The following is a 15,147-nucleotide window of genomic DNA, read 5'->3' as shown; positions in this document are numbered from 1 at the left end:
ATCCTTATTAATGTTTTTATACTAATGTTACCTCATACATCAAAATTCCCATATATCACTAATTGCAATGACAATAGTAGTGAGATAAACAATTAACAAAATTAAAATTACACTTTAAATTACAATATCATATGCACAGCAACTGTAAAAAACACCAACAACAAAACAACAGCGCGTGTTTGTAGGGCGCACAGATGAAACCACGTGATTCAAAGCGTCATTGTAATTGGATAATAATGACCGTTCTGACCAGAGCGCATTTGAAGGATCAAAAAGTAAATTAGCCTAGAGTTTTAGCCCTGTAGGTATACCCAGCCCACCTCACTGACAAAAGGCAAAGGAGGAAAAACCCAACACCCAACCCCAACCAACCAATTTTCCCCTGCAACCGCTGCAATCGTGTCTGCCTGTCCCGCATCGGACTTGTCAGCCACAAACGAGCCTGCAGCTGACGTGGACTTTTTTACCCCCTCCATAAATCTTCGTCCGCGAAGCCAAGCCAAAGAAAAGATATTGATACATGTAAGCTGGGCTTATGAAATTGTTTTTGTTGTTATAGCTAACTACAAGGATATTTTTATAAAAAATTAAAAAAATTCCTGCTGCAACATTGCACAAACATTTTATAGATAAGTCATTTTCATGTCACCCCCTCTGATGGTGTCACCTGGTGTAATCCGCACCCCCGCACTCCCCTAGTGACACCAGTGAACCAAGGCAAATCTATCAGTTGTTATCCTAAGGTTCAAGAATTAATCATTAATCTTCAAGCATTATTGGGCCTAGCTAATAAACATTGTAACAGGGGCAGATATGATTTTTTTCAGCGCACTTCATTTTAGTTGTTACAAATATTTTCAACTTATTGAAGACACGTTGTTTAACCAATATCATAAAGTAGTGAAAAATGTCTGCACTTCTCAGTTAGTACAAGTTAGTAGAAGAGAGTATGAATGATTAGTAGTTATAAATATTTTCAACTTATTGAAGAAAGGTTATTTAACCAATATCATGAAGTAGTGAAAAATGTCTGCACTTCTCAGTTAGTACAAGTTAGTAGAAGAGAGTATGAATGATTAGTAGTTATAAATATTTTCAACTTATTGAAGAAAGGTTATTTAACCAATATCATGAAGTAGTGAAAAATGTCTGCACTTCTCAGTTAGTACAAGTTAGTAGAAGAGAGTATGAATGATTAGTAGTTATAAATATTTTCAACTTATTGAAGAAAGGTTATTTAACCAATATCATGAAGTAGTGAAAAATGTCTGCACTTCTCAGTTAGTACAAGTTAGTAGAAGAGAGTATGAATGATTAGTAGTTATAAATATTTTCAACTTATTGAAGAAAGGTTATTTAACCAATATCATGAAGTAGTGAAAAATGTCTGCACTTCTCAGTTAGTACAAGTTAGTAGAAGAGAGTATGAATGATTAGTAGTTATAAATATTTTCAACTTATTGAAGAAAGGTTGTTTAACCAATATCATGAAGTAGTGAAAAATGTCTGCACTTCTCAGTTAGTACAAGTTAGTAGAAGAGAGTATGAATGATTAGTAGTTATAAATATTTTCAACTTATTGAAGAAAGGTTGTTTAACCAATATCATGAAGTAGTGAAAAATGTCTGCATTTCTCAGTTAGTACAAGTTAGAAGAAGAGAGTATGAATGATCCCACTAACCAGTGTGGGAAGTGGGGGAAAAGGCATGGAGGGCAATGTGAGGGAAGATGGCAGACAGTTGGATGGAGGATTGCCATTGCCATGCAAAACACTGCTCATTGATTTCTCTTTTTTTTAGTACTTACTCTGCATTGATTAGCTGCAGTGTTTGCCGTACAGAAACTCATTCTTTTTCATACTAATTAGTTATGTGGAGTGCTTTGAGATGTTTTAATACAGAAAGACACTATGTAATACATCTTTCAATTTTCTCTGATGGGTCATTACTTATTTATAATATTGCAGTAGTCTAAAATTTGTTGTATGATTTATATGTTTAATTTTGCCTCCTAGGTTCAGTTGACAAAATTGCTATTATAGACAAGCCATGGTTTCAGATCATAACTTCTTTTATCTGGGAATGAGTGAAAGCCAAGTATGAACATCAACATGGACATCATTATTCACAAAATTACACCCAAGCTGGATTTTGTGTCATGTATTTGTATTGTAAAAGTGCCTGGAAATTAGCATGAATGCATGAGATGCCTCTCATATTGTGACTATATGAATAAAGTGAATACCTCCCCTACAGTTTGAATGTCTTTACATTTTTTCCTTGAAGAATTGTGCAAAAGAATCACAGACCGGTTAAGAAACCTTCTTTGTCAGTGGAAGATACAGCAAGAAGCTTTCATGAACTTCTTTAAGCCCACAAGATTATTAGAAACATCCACACTACCCAGACACAAGTATATCATTTGATACCAACCCAGAATTCAAAGTTGGACTTCTGACTCCCCAGTGCACACTAGCCTCAATGGTGTGTTTAAACCTTTTCATCCCCACTTAGGAGGTGCTGTTATTCTCCTCAAGGCTTGGTCCAATCTTACCTTTGTGTTAAACTTGTCTATCATTATAAACCCTTTTTACTTTGGGTTTGTGGTGTTATCATCAAGCATTTCTGGATTAGTTTCGCCCAAATTGACTGGAAAACCCATCTGTTCATCTATTTTTGCTGATGACATAACCATATAACCATTTACGGAGCGGAAACAGGCCATGTTGGCCTTTCGAGTCTGCACCGGTTCACTGATTTGTAAAAAGTTCACCAGGCTTTGGTGCTTTCCTCTGCATTTGAAATGCCTTTCTTGCTTAGATCAGAGACTTCTCTAACTAGTGCATATGATATGAGAGTTTACATAAACAAAAACACAATGTACAGATGTACCAAAAATCTTACTTGCAGCAGCCTCACAAGAATGGAAGATACACCAGCAATAATAGTATAAAATAAAGAACCATACTATATCATGAGAGAGAGAGAGCGAGTTAATCATAGATAAAGAAATAGATGAATATTCACAATTTCAATTTGTGCAAAAAAGTACATTTCAATTGCCACTTGCCTCAAGTGAAGACTGATGCAAAATATTCATTTAGTCTAGTGGTTCTCAATCTTTTCCTTTCCACTCACATACCACTTTAAGTTCCCTATGCCATAGGTGCTCTGTGGGTGGAAAGAAAAAGGTTGAAAACCACTGTTTGAATCGTACCTAATTGACTCGTTATGTGCACTATTTCATAACTCCAAAGGAAATGAGACAATGACAATTTTTCTCAAGCAAAATATTTCAGTAACAATTGGGTTTAGAGCAGTGATTCTCAACCTTCCCTTTCCACTCATAGACCACCTTACTAATTAATCACAGAGCACCGATGGCATGGGGAATACTTTAAGTGGTCTGTGAGTGGAAAGAAAAAGGTTGAGAACCACTGGCCTAAAGTTAAATGGTCTCGGGCATGTTCTCAGCACTGGAACACATTAAAAAAAAGTATAAAATATGACTTAAGATGGATGATACTGATAATGGTTAGAATAAAACTAAAACTATCCACAGAGCAGAGAAAAATGTGCAATATTCACTTTCTGGTTTGTCTTGAAAATCCTTCATTTAAGCACAGAATCCGAATACCAAAATGTTTTGAATTGTTTACCTTGAGGAAAGGAAAAGAAGCATTTCAGAGAGTAAATATAGCTGCATAATTAGAGTAACAAGACAGTAATTGAACTGTTAAAGAGCCTGTGTCAAAGTAATAATACAATGATGGATGTCATAGATTAAACCTATTGAATTATTGGTGATGATAATCTGAACTGAAGGTGTAAAAGCTCTTTGAATTCTATCCTTGATGGTTTGACCACTCCTCTACTCCCTAGACACTCCATGACTGCACAGCCAAGATCAACTCCAACTCATAGAAAAATACAGACAGTACAGGCACTCCGGCCTTCGATATTGTGCGACTCAATCTACAAATTCATTGACTAAATCACAGTTGTTGGACGAATAAGTGGAAATGATGTCAGAATACAGTATCAAGATGAAAAATCAGGTTAGATGAACAGCAATCTTGCTTGCAATGCCACGAAGAGCAAGGACCTTATTGTTCAATTTAGGAAGGAGACACCAAGGGACCACGCATCAGCCCACATTGATGGGATGGAGGAAAGAGCATAAGTACCTTCAAGTTATTGGGATTCCATGTCAGAGGACTTCTTTTGGTGCCAACACATCCAAGCAACAGTGAAGAAGGCACACCAGTACCTATACTTTCGAAGGAGTCTGAGGAGATATAACATGCATGCCATAAAATATTCTAGCAAACTTTGACAGATGCACTGTAAATTGCATCACAGCCTAGTTTGGAAATGCGACCGTCCAGTAGGTAATGAGCAGAGCCAGATTCATTACAGCTCTAACCTCCTAGCCATTGAATGTGAAGCATGATCTCAACAAGGCATCCAACCTCATTAAGGACTGTCATAACCGTGGTCACAACCTCCTCTCACTGTTACATTTGGCCAAAAGGTACAGAAACCTGGAGATCAGTTTCTCTTAGTTTAAAAACAATGTCTATCCAACAGTTATCAGGCACTTGATCCTCCCTTTGTTATTTTAAGTCAGACACTGCAACAACATCACATCTGCATTTTTGCAAAATCACTGTTCTTGCACGAGGATAACTGAATATATTTTTTTACTTTTTTGTATTTATTTTCTCTTTTCAATTCACTTAAGACAAGTAATAATTTCAGTGTATGTCTACATTGTAATATAGATATGACAATAAACTCATCATCATTAAAACTCAGAGTTAAAAACAACAAATGTCTGTTAATCAATTGACTTGATTTACCATCATATTTTTGATAAATATTAAAGAGAAAGCTGGTTATAATTATTCAAATCTGCTATAGCAACAAGGCCTTTTTCCAATTGTATTGTGTGTTAAATGACATCTACAAATGTATGAAATGTGAAATAGAGATAACCCAACGACATAATATATTCCCAAGAGAAATAACGATCACACCATGCAGCCAAGATCATTCTTTTATTTCTTGTCAAATATATTGAAAAACAGAAAAGCACTTATTAGAACAGCTGCATGCCTACAAACACCAGAAAGAAGGGCACTACCATAATCATACTTCATAGAAAAAAAGAACAAAGTGCTCAGCTTTTATTGTAGCAAACACAATTGTCAGGAAAGAATCAATAATCAGAAACAAGCTGTAAAATCTACGTTCAAAGAGCAACACAATATTTCAGATGAATTATTCCCCAAGTGACCTTCTGGCAGTTGGCTGGTGGCATCCAGATGTTGGCAGCGAGAGGAGAATTTTAGGTTCCAGGCCTAATTTCTATCCAAGTGGCAAGATACAGGTTTAGTTCGTAAATCAAAATCAATGCAGATTGTGGTGATATGTATATACTGTTCTGTGCTGTTCTATGTTCTATGACTGGCCCAACCACTGATGACTCAATCCCATGTAAACCCTCCCCTGTGACCTGGCCATAAAAGTCGACCTCCCTGTCCCCGTCCATTCATTCGATTGCATGGAGTTGGGCCAGCTGAAATCCAAAGTGTATTAAAGCCTATCATTCCTCATTCAGCCTTTAGAGTCATTGATAGTGCGGATCAATTTAATACACATTAATTTTCCACACAGGATGGACAAGCTGCTGAGTCTCGACAGATGCCCGGAGCTGCTGAATGGTACGAACAGTAGATCACCTGCTTCACAAACTTCCTCAAAGTTGCAGCGGGCCTGGTGGACTCTGATGAGAAGTAACTCAAGGTCCTGCAAGCTAGAGTTGGCCACCGAGTGTACCTGGTGATCCAGAGCTGCACAACCTACCCAGAGGCCATGGCTGAACTTCACAATCTCTACCGACCCTGGGTGAATGAAGTGTACTCACGGTATCAACTGGACTTGAGGAGACAGGAACCCGGTGAGTCCATGGACGAGTTCCTCCGAGCTCTGTATGACCTGGGGAGAAACTGCTGGGGCACTACGACAGCCCCTGTGCCTGTAGCCCAGTGTGTGGAGGAGCTGGTCCGAGATGCCTGTGTGGCTGGAATGATGTCAGACTACATTCATCAGTGACTGCTTGAGGAGGCCAAGCTGCCTCTGGAGAGAGCCTTCCAGTTTGCCAGGACCCTTGACTTGGCCCAATGCAATGCTGACAAGATTGCTGTTAACAACAGGACCTCCAAGTGCAGACTGCAGGTGCTGCCATGTTGGGACCTGGCATTGCAGACCACCTCCGTGATAGCGAGCCACGACCCCACCACCACCACAATTGGACACCTGAGGTGCCACTTCTGCAGTTAGCAGAAGCACTCCTGATGACTCTGGCTAAGATGGTGATCTGTTCACGATGCAGGAAGAAGGGACATTACCAGTGTGTCTATAAGTCCAAACTCACCTGAGTGAGCAGGGTGGCGCTGATGTCACATCTGGCTCCAAATGGCTCGACCTTGTGTGCGACTCGGGAGTTGCCATCTTATCTTGCGTCCCCTTTGCCCTCCTGGATGATGTCACCTTTTTGCCTTCCGGATAATGTCACTTCTTCCTTCTTCCACTGATGCGACAGCATGGTCAACATGGGGGCCGCCATCTTACTAGTCGGGCCTCCCCTCTGACAACAACGATGATGACCCGATCCTTGCTTTCGTGACTCTGAACCAGGGCAGACCTCATCCAATCATCCACTCAATAATGAAGAGCGAGGTAAACAGGAAAATAACTGACTGCCTGTTTGACAGTGGTAGCACAGAGAGCTTTATGTACCTAGACACTGCCCAGAAACTCTCTCTCTCTCTCTCTCTCTCTCTCTCTCTCTCTCTCTCTCTATCTCTCTCTCTCTCTCTGTGTCAGACCCATGAGCAGCACCATCTCTATGGCCCCAAAGGACCAATCCACGGAGATCCGGGGGTACTGTGTAGCATCGTTAATGGTGGGGGGTGAATACTATGATAACTTCCATTTACTTGTAATGCCACAGCTCCATGTGCCGATACTCCAGGGCCTTGACTTCCAGAGCCAGTTTAGGAGTGTGATGATGGCTTTCAGAAGACCACAACCACCCAAAACGGTACACAACCCCCAACTTACAGACATCTCCCCCCAGCAGCCGGCCCCCACCTGCAGCCTCTCCACCCTCCGCATATCCCCTCCCTCATTATTCAAGAACATGACCCTGGACTTCAGGCCCATAGCGATTAAAAGCAGGCGCTATAGCGCCGAGGACAGGGCATTTATAAAATCCAAGTGCAGCAACTCCTCGTGGAGGGAATCATAGCTCCCAGTTCAAGCCCATGGAGATTCCAACCCGAGATGGTCAAGGGCGGAAGCAAACCCTATATGGTGATTGATTACAGCCAGATGGTCAACTGCTTCACCCAGCTAGATGCATAATCCCTCGCCTGGACAGCTGATATGGTCAATAAAATAGCCCAGAACAAAGTGTACTCTATGTCGTCGGCGTACCACCAACTCCCCCTTCGCCTGGGGGAACTGCAAATATACTGCCTTTGAAGCGGATGACAGACTCTATCACTTCCTCAGGGTGCCCTTCGGAGTTATCAACGGGGTCTCAGTGTTCCAAAGGGAGATGGATCGGATGGTAGACAGCATAAACTGACAGCGATGTTCCCCTACCTTGACAATGTTACCATATACGGCCATGACCAGCAGGACCACGATGCAAACCTGGTGAAATTTCTCAGCATAGCCAAGTTTCTGAATCTGAATTATGACAAGGAGAAGTGTGTGTTTAGAACCACTCATCTGACCCTCCTTGGATGCGTTGTGGCGCATGGTGTCATTGCCCCTAACCCCAACCACATGCATCCCCTTATGGAGCTCCCAATACCACAAAACCTCAATGCGCTGAAATGGTGCCTGGGGTTCTTTTCTTACTTTGCCTAGTGGGTGCCCAATTATGCTGATCAGGCATATCCCTTAATAATGTCCAAAAGCTACACCTTATCGGCAGAAGCCCGGGCGGCATTCAACCAAATTAAAGGAGACATCGTTAAAACCATGATGCATGCCGTGGACAAATCCATCCCATTTTAGGTGGAGAGCAATGCCTTTGACTTTGAGCTGGCCGCCACTGTCAATCAGGTCGGCAGGCCAGTAGCATTTTTATCCCCGCACCCTCAATGGCCCCAAAAGACGGCACTCCTCAGTCGAGAAGGAGGCACAGGGGATCGTTGAGGCCATGTGCCACTGGCGTCACTACCTGGCCAGAAAAAGATTTACCCTGCTGATGGACCAAAGAGCCACCACCTTCATGTTCAACACAAAACTGTGGGGTAAAATCAAGAATGATAAAATCCCGAGTGAAAAATCGAGCTCTCAACCTATAATTACGATATCCTTTACCAGCCAGACAAACTCAACGACCCCCCAGATGTCCTATCCCAGACGACGTGCACAAACGCGCATCTCGACCGCCTCCTGTTCCTCCACAATGACTTCTGCCACCCCGGGGTCACAAGCTTGTTCCACTTCATAAAAGCCCGGAACCTTCAGTACTCCATTGAGGATGTCATGTTTCTGACCAGACACTGTTGGGTCTGTGTGGAATGTAAACCACAGTTCTTCAGGCCCAACAAGGCACACCTCATCAAGGACACACAGCCCTTCAAACAGCTGAGTGTCAATTTCAAGGGATCCCTGCCCTCGATCAATAGGAATGTCTATTTCCTTCACGTCACAGACGAGTTCTCCAGATTCCCATTTGCCGTCCCCTGTCCCGACATGACCTCTGCACTGATTTTCAGGGCACTCTGCAGCATGTTCACCTTGTTTGGGTACCTGGATAACATCCATAGTGATTAGGGAGTCCTCCTTCATGAGCCACGAGCTGTAGCAGTACCTGTTGGCTTGAGGCATAGCCACTAGTAGGACCACAGGCTATGAACCCAGAGAAACGGCCAGTTGGAGCGAGAAAACACCACCTTTTGGAAGGCGATCCTCCTGGTCGTTAAGTCAAAAGCCTGGCGGTGTCTCACTGGCAAGAAGTCCTGCCAAAGGCACTCCATACCATCCAATCCCTCCTATGCACTGCTACAAATATGACCCCACATGAACGCATGTTTTCCTTCTCCAGGAGGTCAGCGACCAGAACTACTCTGCTGCCCTGGCTCTCATCTCCAGGATCCGCCTGCTCAGGAAACATGTGAGGGGCCATATGAGAGACCAGTTGGTGCAAAAGGTGCAGCTCCTGCATGCAAACCCGCAATACACTTATGGCAGTACCATGATGGCCATGAGGACCAGTCCCTATCTGAGACCTGACGCGTACTGGAGACATCCACCTACTCCCGGCCCCGGCCACCACACACCGGCTCCTACTGGGTCTTAGTGCAGGCTAGCGACGCCCCCCTGGCACTCACACCACATACTCGAAACCCTCACCCAGTTAAGCTGACCACCATGACTGCCCTCACAGACAAACAAACCCCACCCCCTATGATGACATCCTTGCCCCCCCCCACCCGACCAACAACAGAGCTGACCAGTACACCCCCACCAGAGCTGCGCAGGTCACAGAGTGAGAGGAGGCTACCTGACCGGCTGAACCTCTAGGATTGGGTCTTGTTTTTAAAAGAGGGAGTGAATGTGTGATATGCATATACTGTTCTGTGTATAATTGGCTGGCCCGCCCACTGATGACTCGATCCCCTGTAACCTGGCCATAAAAGTCGACCTCCCTACCCCCTTCCATTCATTTGAGCACATGGAGTTGGGCCAGCCAAAATCTAATGTGTATTAAGGCCTATTGTTCCTCACTCAGCCTTTGGAATCGTTGATAGTGTGTATGACAGATTTTTAAAAATGTTTAAATATTAAATTGAAAATATAATTGGGGGAGCTTGACAGTGTAGGTGGCCAGCCTATTGGGAAGTTCAATTCAGTTTCTAGGTAGGGCCTAACAGTTAAGTTTAGGAAGGACATGGAATCAAAATAATAGCAGCCTAGGATGCGTTGGTGAAACCCTGAGGAACATCCTGCTAATATTCATGCATTGGTTCTCATTATTAACTCCCTGGTGTCTGTTAAGTAAAAACATCATGAGCTGGGAATGTAGAAGAGTACAGGTACTCTCAAGATAAGAGTGGGGATGACAAATTGATGTGCAGGAAACTAGCAGAGAAGGATAGCAACAGTTTATTCATTGGACAATGTCATGGTATGATAATTTACTAAGTACGTATCCTAAGGTATATAAAAAACACCACTTGCTGATAACGGCAGAATGCACCTTCTCCAACCAACACTGTTAGTTGCAAGTGTTACAATCCGGCAATAAAGAACAAAGAACCTTGATTTCGACTCAGTCTGGTGTTTGACTCACTCATTCATGAACAAAGCAGACCTAACATGTCCCACATATCTTTACAACATGTTTCTTCCTATGATCCTCATTGCAACAGTCTATTTGTATATTATTTAATGGAGCTGGGGAAGATAATACCAGATTGGTACCTCCATTTTAAAATGGCATCATTCTAAATTTTAAAATTTAGACATTCATTACAAAAGGTCCTTCTAGCCCATGAGTCCTACCACCCAATTATAACCAATTAACCTATAAATTCTATTCCTTTTGAATGGTGGGAGGAAACTGGAGCACCTGGAGGAAACCCACACAGACACAAGGAGAACTTTAACTCCTTGCAGACAGTACCAGATTCAAACCTGGGTCACTGGCACCGTAACGCTGACTGTGTGGTCCCACCATTCTTTGCCACTCTTTCGTTCTTTTCCATGGTAATGACATAGTCATGTGCACAATGAATGTCCCTTTTACAAATAATTGATGTGGCCAAGGTGTTAATAATCCTGTGCCTATTATTCTACAGTAAATTTTAAATTGCATAGAAGGTATAAAAATAACACTCCCAGCTTTACCAATCTTTGGAAAGTACCTAGCCTGCTTCAAAAGATGTTCAAGGCTTATTCCAATCAAATTGAGCATGCAACTTGAAGCTTAAAATATGCACCTTGCAATGAATATCTGTAAAGGATGAAACCTCTTTAGACTCCCTGTAGTGAGTATTTGGATATTCTACTCTAAAACGGTGAACAGCTTAAATGCGCTGGTCCACAGACCCAGTTATTGCACTGTGCCACCAATATTTAATGGGGACCTTACTGACACCAATGGGTGGCACAGCTGTGGTCATCAGGCCACAACAGATAGGAGGAGACCTGGGCTATTTAGCCCATTCATCTACTTTTTTTTGGGCTTGTCCCCATAACCTTTGATGCTGTTACAAATCAAGAACCCATTAATCTCCACTTTAAATGACTTGGCAGCCGCAGCCATCTATGGCAATGAATTCCATGGATTCAGCACCATTGGGCTGAAGAAATTTCTTTTCACCTAAATTATAAAGTAATATCCTTTTATACTGAGGCTGAATCCTCTGTTCTGGACTCTCCTGCTACTGGAAACATCTTCTCTACATCCACTCTATTAAGACTGTGATGTTTCTTTTACTACAATAAAGAAACTTGGGTTCTTTTTAAAACAACTAGATTTATTAACTAAGCAACTAATACTAAAAACAGAACACACACATGCAGAACTCATGGGAAGGCATCCATCTTGAATCTACTAAAGATGTAACAACATTTGCAAGATGCAACATTTCCCAGAGGCTACACACTGCCTTCGACTCCTCCTGATGGTAGCGCTTTATCACTAAATCCTGTTTCCTTGAGATGTTTAATCAAACATGACACATCAACACAGTATTCTTTCAATTTAAAGTTCAACAAAAATGTAACATGAACATCTGTGGCACCAACTTCTAAGTGTGCGTTTCTTTTTATAGATTCAGTCTGTCAGGTGGTTTGACAACTCTTGTGGATCTTCTTAACACAAGTGCTTGTGTCAGATCTGCTGGTCCACCAGCACAGGTGGTGTTTCCACTGTGCAGGATGAACCCTCTGCATTTATCTGCTCCTGTTTTCAGCAGGGTCCTTCAATTCCTCCTCAGAATTTGACCCTCCTGACCGTGTAGGATCTTGGAGTTACTTCTCCCAGAACAGTAGTCTTTTTGTCCCAAGTGTTGGAATCGTTGAGTCTCACTGTGTCATGTTGTGTCAGTGGCCCTAAGCTTTTCGCTGACTTTCTTATCAACATTCCTGAACACAATTTGTCACAGATCATTGAATCTTGCAGCGGTCCAAGATTGCATATGGTTGCTTTTAGTTTTAAGTCTGTTAAAAAAAAAACTATCAAAGCTCTCTCCTTGCAGCTGTGTGCACGAGCAAAACACATGCCATTGAAGGTTTCATTTTTCTTTGGTGAACAGTGTTCATCAAACATCTTGATAACATTTTTGAATTTGGCCTGGTCATCTGCCTCAGCAAAAATAAATGTGTTGTAAACCTCTAGAGCTTGAGGTCCCATCACAGTAAGTAGCTTTGCAATCTTCCGGTTATCTGGTTGGCTGTCGATTCCAATCACTTGCAGGTAAAGCATAAATCTCTGCTAAAACAGCTTCCACTCGTGGTCAATATTTCCAGTCCAATTTACAGCGCTAGCTTTTAATCCCTCCATATTTTCTCTATGGATATTGACTGTTACTCACCATGCACATTGTTTTTTTAAATCTTCTTTCACTCCTGGACACAGCAGAATTTGGCAGTTTCTTCCACTCTTGGTACCACATGACATTTCTTTTATTACAATAAAGAAACCTGGGTTCTTTTTAAACAACTAGATTTATTAACTAAGAAACCAGCACTTAAAACAGAACACATACATGCAGACCTCATGAGAAGGCATCCATCTTGAATCTACTAAAAATACAACATTTGCAAGATGTAACATTTCCCAAATGCTACACACACTGTCTCCACCTCCTCCTGGTGGTAGTGCTCTATCACTACAAAGACATCAATATTTGGAATGATTTAATGAGATCCCCCTCCCCCCCTCATCCTTCTAAATTCCAGTGAGTGCAGCCCCAGAGGCATAAAATACTCCTTATATGTTAACCCTCTCATCCCTGGGATCATTCTTGTAAATCTCCACTGGACCCACTTCACACCAGCATATCCATCCTTAGATATTGGGCCCAAAACTGCTTACAATACTCCAAATGTAGTCTGACCCACACCTGATCTGATTGGCATGGTGAGCGTAGCAGTTATTGCAATGCTGTTAAAGTGCCAGTGACTGGGGATCAAATCCAGCAATGTCTGTAAGTTCTCCCTGCATAGGTTTTCCTTAGGGGCTCGAGTTTCCTTCCACCATTCAAAAATATACCATGTGTGTATGACAATTGGGTGCAATTGGGTGGCATGGGCTCATGGGCATGTTACCATGCAGTAGGTCTAAATTTAAATTTATCATGCCCTCTACTGATCTGATAATTGCCCACTTGCAGGCTCTTGATGGAGACGAGGGGGAGAATGAGAACCTTGCCAGAGGATGGGAATCCTGGAGGAGTTATTACTCTGGAACAATTATTTGGTTTTGCACAACAGCTTGCCAACTGTTTTTGTCATACCAGTGAAGCTTTTGTCAATGTTTACCATATGTTCAGCAGATAATTCCTATCATCTATTATGATGGAATTGTTAGCTGTAGTGAAATCAAGAATTGATTTTTATACTTCAAGGCACTCAATAGTCCATGATACCAACTCCTTACATTAGGGGACAGTATTTACTATCAATAAACTCCTAATAAATTTATGGTAGCAGAATTTGAGTTCCTCCAAGAAAATCTTGGCTTAATGGTTCAATGATAAATACCTCATTCCCTAATGGGTGGTTCTGTGTAATCGTCTCAAATCCTGCCTCGAATTTAATAAATGTGATCACAGCTGTCATGAAGTAACTCAAATGGAAATGTGAGAATTAACACAAAAGATACATTTGAAATAACTCTAAAGATTGTTCCATGTGGTGTATGTAGGAATCAAATTATGTGCTAGTAAATCATTCTTTTAACTGCAAGCATTGTATCAGAGCTATTTAGAGTATAATTAGTGCAGAGATCTCAGATGAGATGAAAGACTTTTTTTTAGAATATTTTATTTTTGATTTTTTCAAAAATATACATAGTAACATTTTAAATATAAAATATATCAAACTTTTTCTTACAAACACAACAAACAAAATAAAAGCAAAACAGTCCCTGCCCCCTCCCTTCCCATACATATAGATCCATTCCTCGCTAGAGCTTACATATATTTTAAATATATATAGTGTACAATTGTGGAAACTACATTTTTGTATATATAATAGTTACTTTTATGTTTTTTCCCTTTTCATTACTATATCTGGGCCCCTATGTGGTCCAGGTATGGCTGCCAGACCTTTACAAAAGTATCATATTTGTTTTTTAAGTTGTATGTAATTATTTTAATAGATGTACAGCTGTTCATTTCCGCAGTCTATCGTGCTATCAGTAGAGGGAAGCTGGACTTCCAAGTGATTGTGATACATTTTTTCACGATAGTCAGTGCTAATTTTATAAATGAGATTTGATATTTGATTAATTTCTCACTTATTTCCATAAAATTACCTTGCAGGTATAGTGAAGACCACTCCTGTTATCCTGGTTAATTTTTCTGCGATTTATTGCCGAAATGGCCTCACCTTCATATTTGCCCATGTGGCATGTAAAAAAGTTCCTGTCTCAGTCCCACATCTCTGAAATTTTGTCTTTTCATCTGTGTAACTTTTGTGGGATAAGATATAATTGGTCTTGTGACGAGTATTTTGATAAGTTTTTGGGAGATAAATTGGGGATTGTTAGTCTAGGTCACTTACAAACACTTTAAAACAGACCTTATTTAAAATACTGGAGCTCTGCTAATGCTAGATATGTCATGGCCAACGGCCCTTGCAAAATCTTTGGAGAGTGCCCAAGAGACTTCACTAATGGATTGTTGTTTACAAAAAGGCAACAGATGAAAGAGCTGCATATTGTCTGGAAGGGAACTTGCTGCTCTAAGAGGGTCATGTGGTTTTGCAAGCAGAGAGAGTCAAACAGGTTGTGTGTGTGTGTGTGTGAGTGAGTGAGTGAGAGAGAGAGAGAGAGAGAGAGAGAGAGAGAGAGAGAGATCAGCTCTACAGTGTTACAACCAGTGACAGC

At 41.4% G+C, this 15,147-nt stretch overlaps 1 protein-coding gene across 2 annotated transcripts in view; it reads right to left on the bottom strand.

Moving 5' to 3' along the window:
• tpk1 (thiamin pyrophosphokinase 1) overlaps positions 1–12,790 on the bottom strand; it is a 410,665-nt gene extending 397,875 nt beyond the window's left edge. The window contains exons 1-3 of one of the 2 annotated variants that reach the window (XM_069912524.1): positions 12,629–12,790; positions 7,674–7,760; positions 4,187–4,287 (exon numbers count right to left, since the gene is read on the bottom strand). The gene's annotated coding sequence lies outside the window, so the exon portion shown is untranslated. The remainder of the gene's footprint in view (positions 1–4,186; positions 4,288–7,673; positions 7,761–12,628) is intronic. The other variant, XM_069912533.1, reaches the window with a different exon arrangement.
• Positions 12,791–15,147: the final 2,357 nt, after the last annotated feature.

This window comes from Narcine bancroftii, chromosome 1, assembly GCF_036971445.1.
Source record: "Narcine bancroftii isolate sNarBan1 chromosome 1, sNarBan1.hap1, whole genome shotgun sequence".
Classification (NCBI taxonomy): domain Eukaryota; kingdom Metazoa; phylum Chordata; class Chondrichthyes; order Torpediniformes; family Narcinidae; genus Narcine; species Narcine bancroftii.
This window is presented reverse-complemented; position numbering and strand designations above follow the sequence as displayed.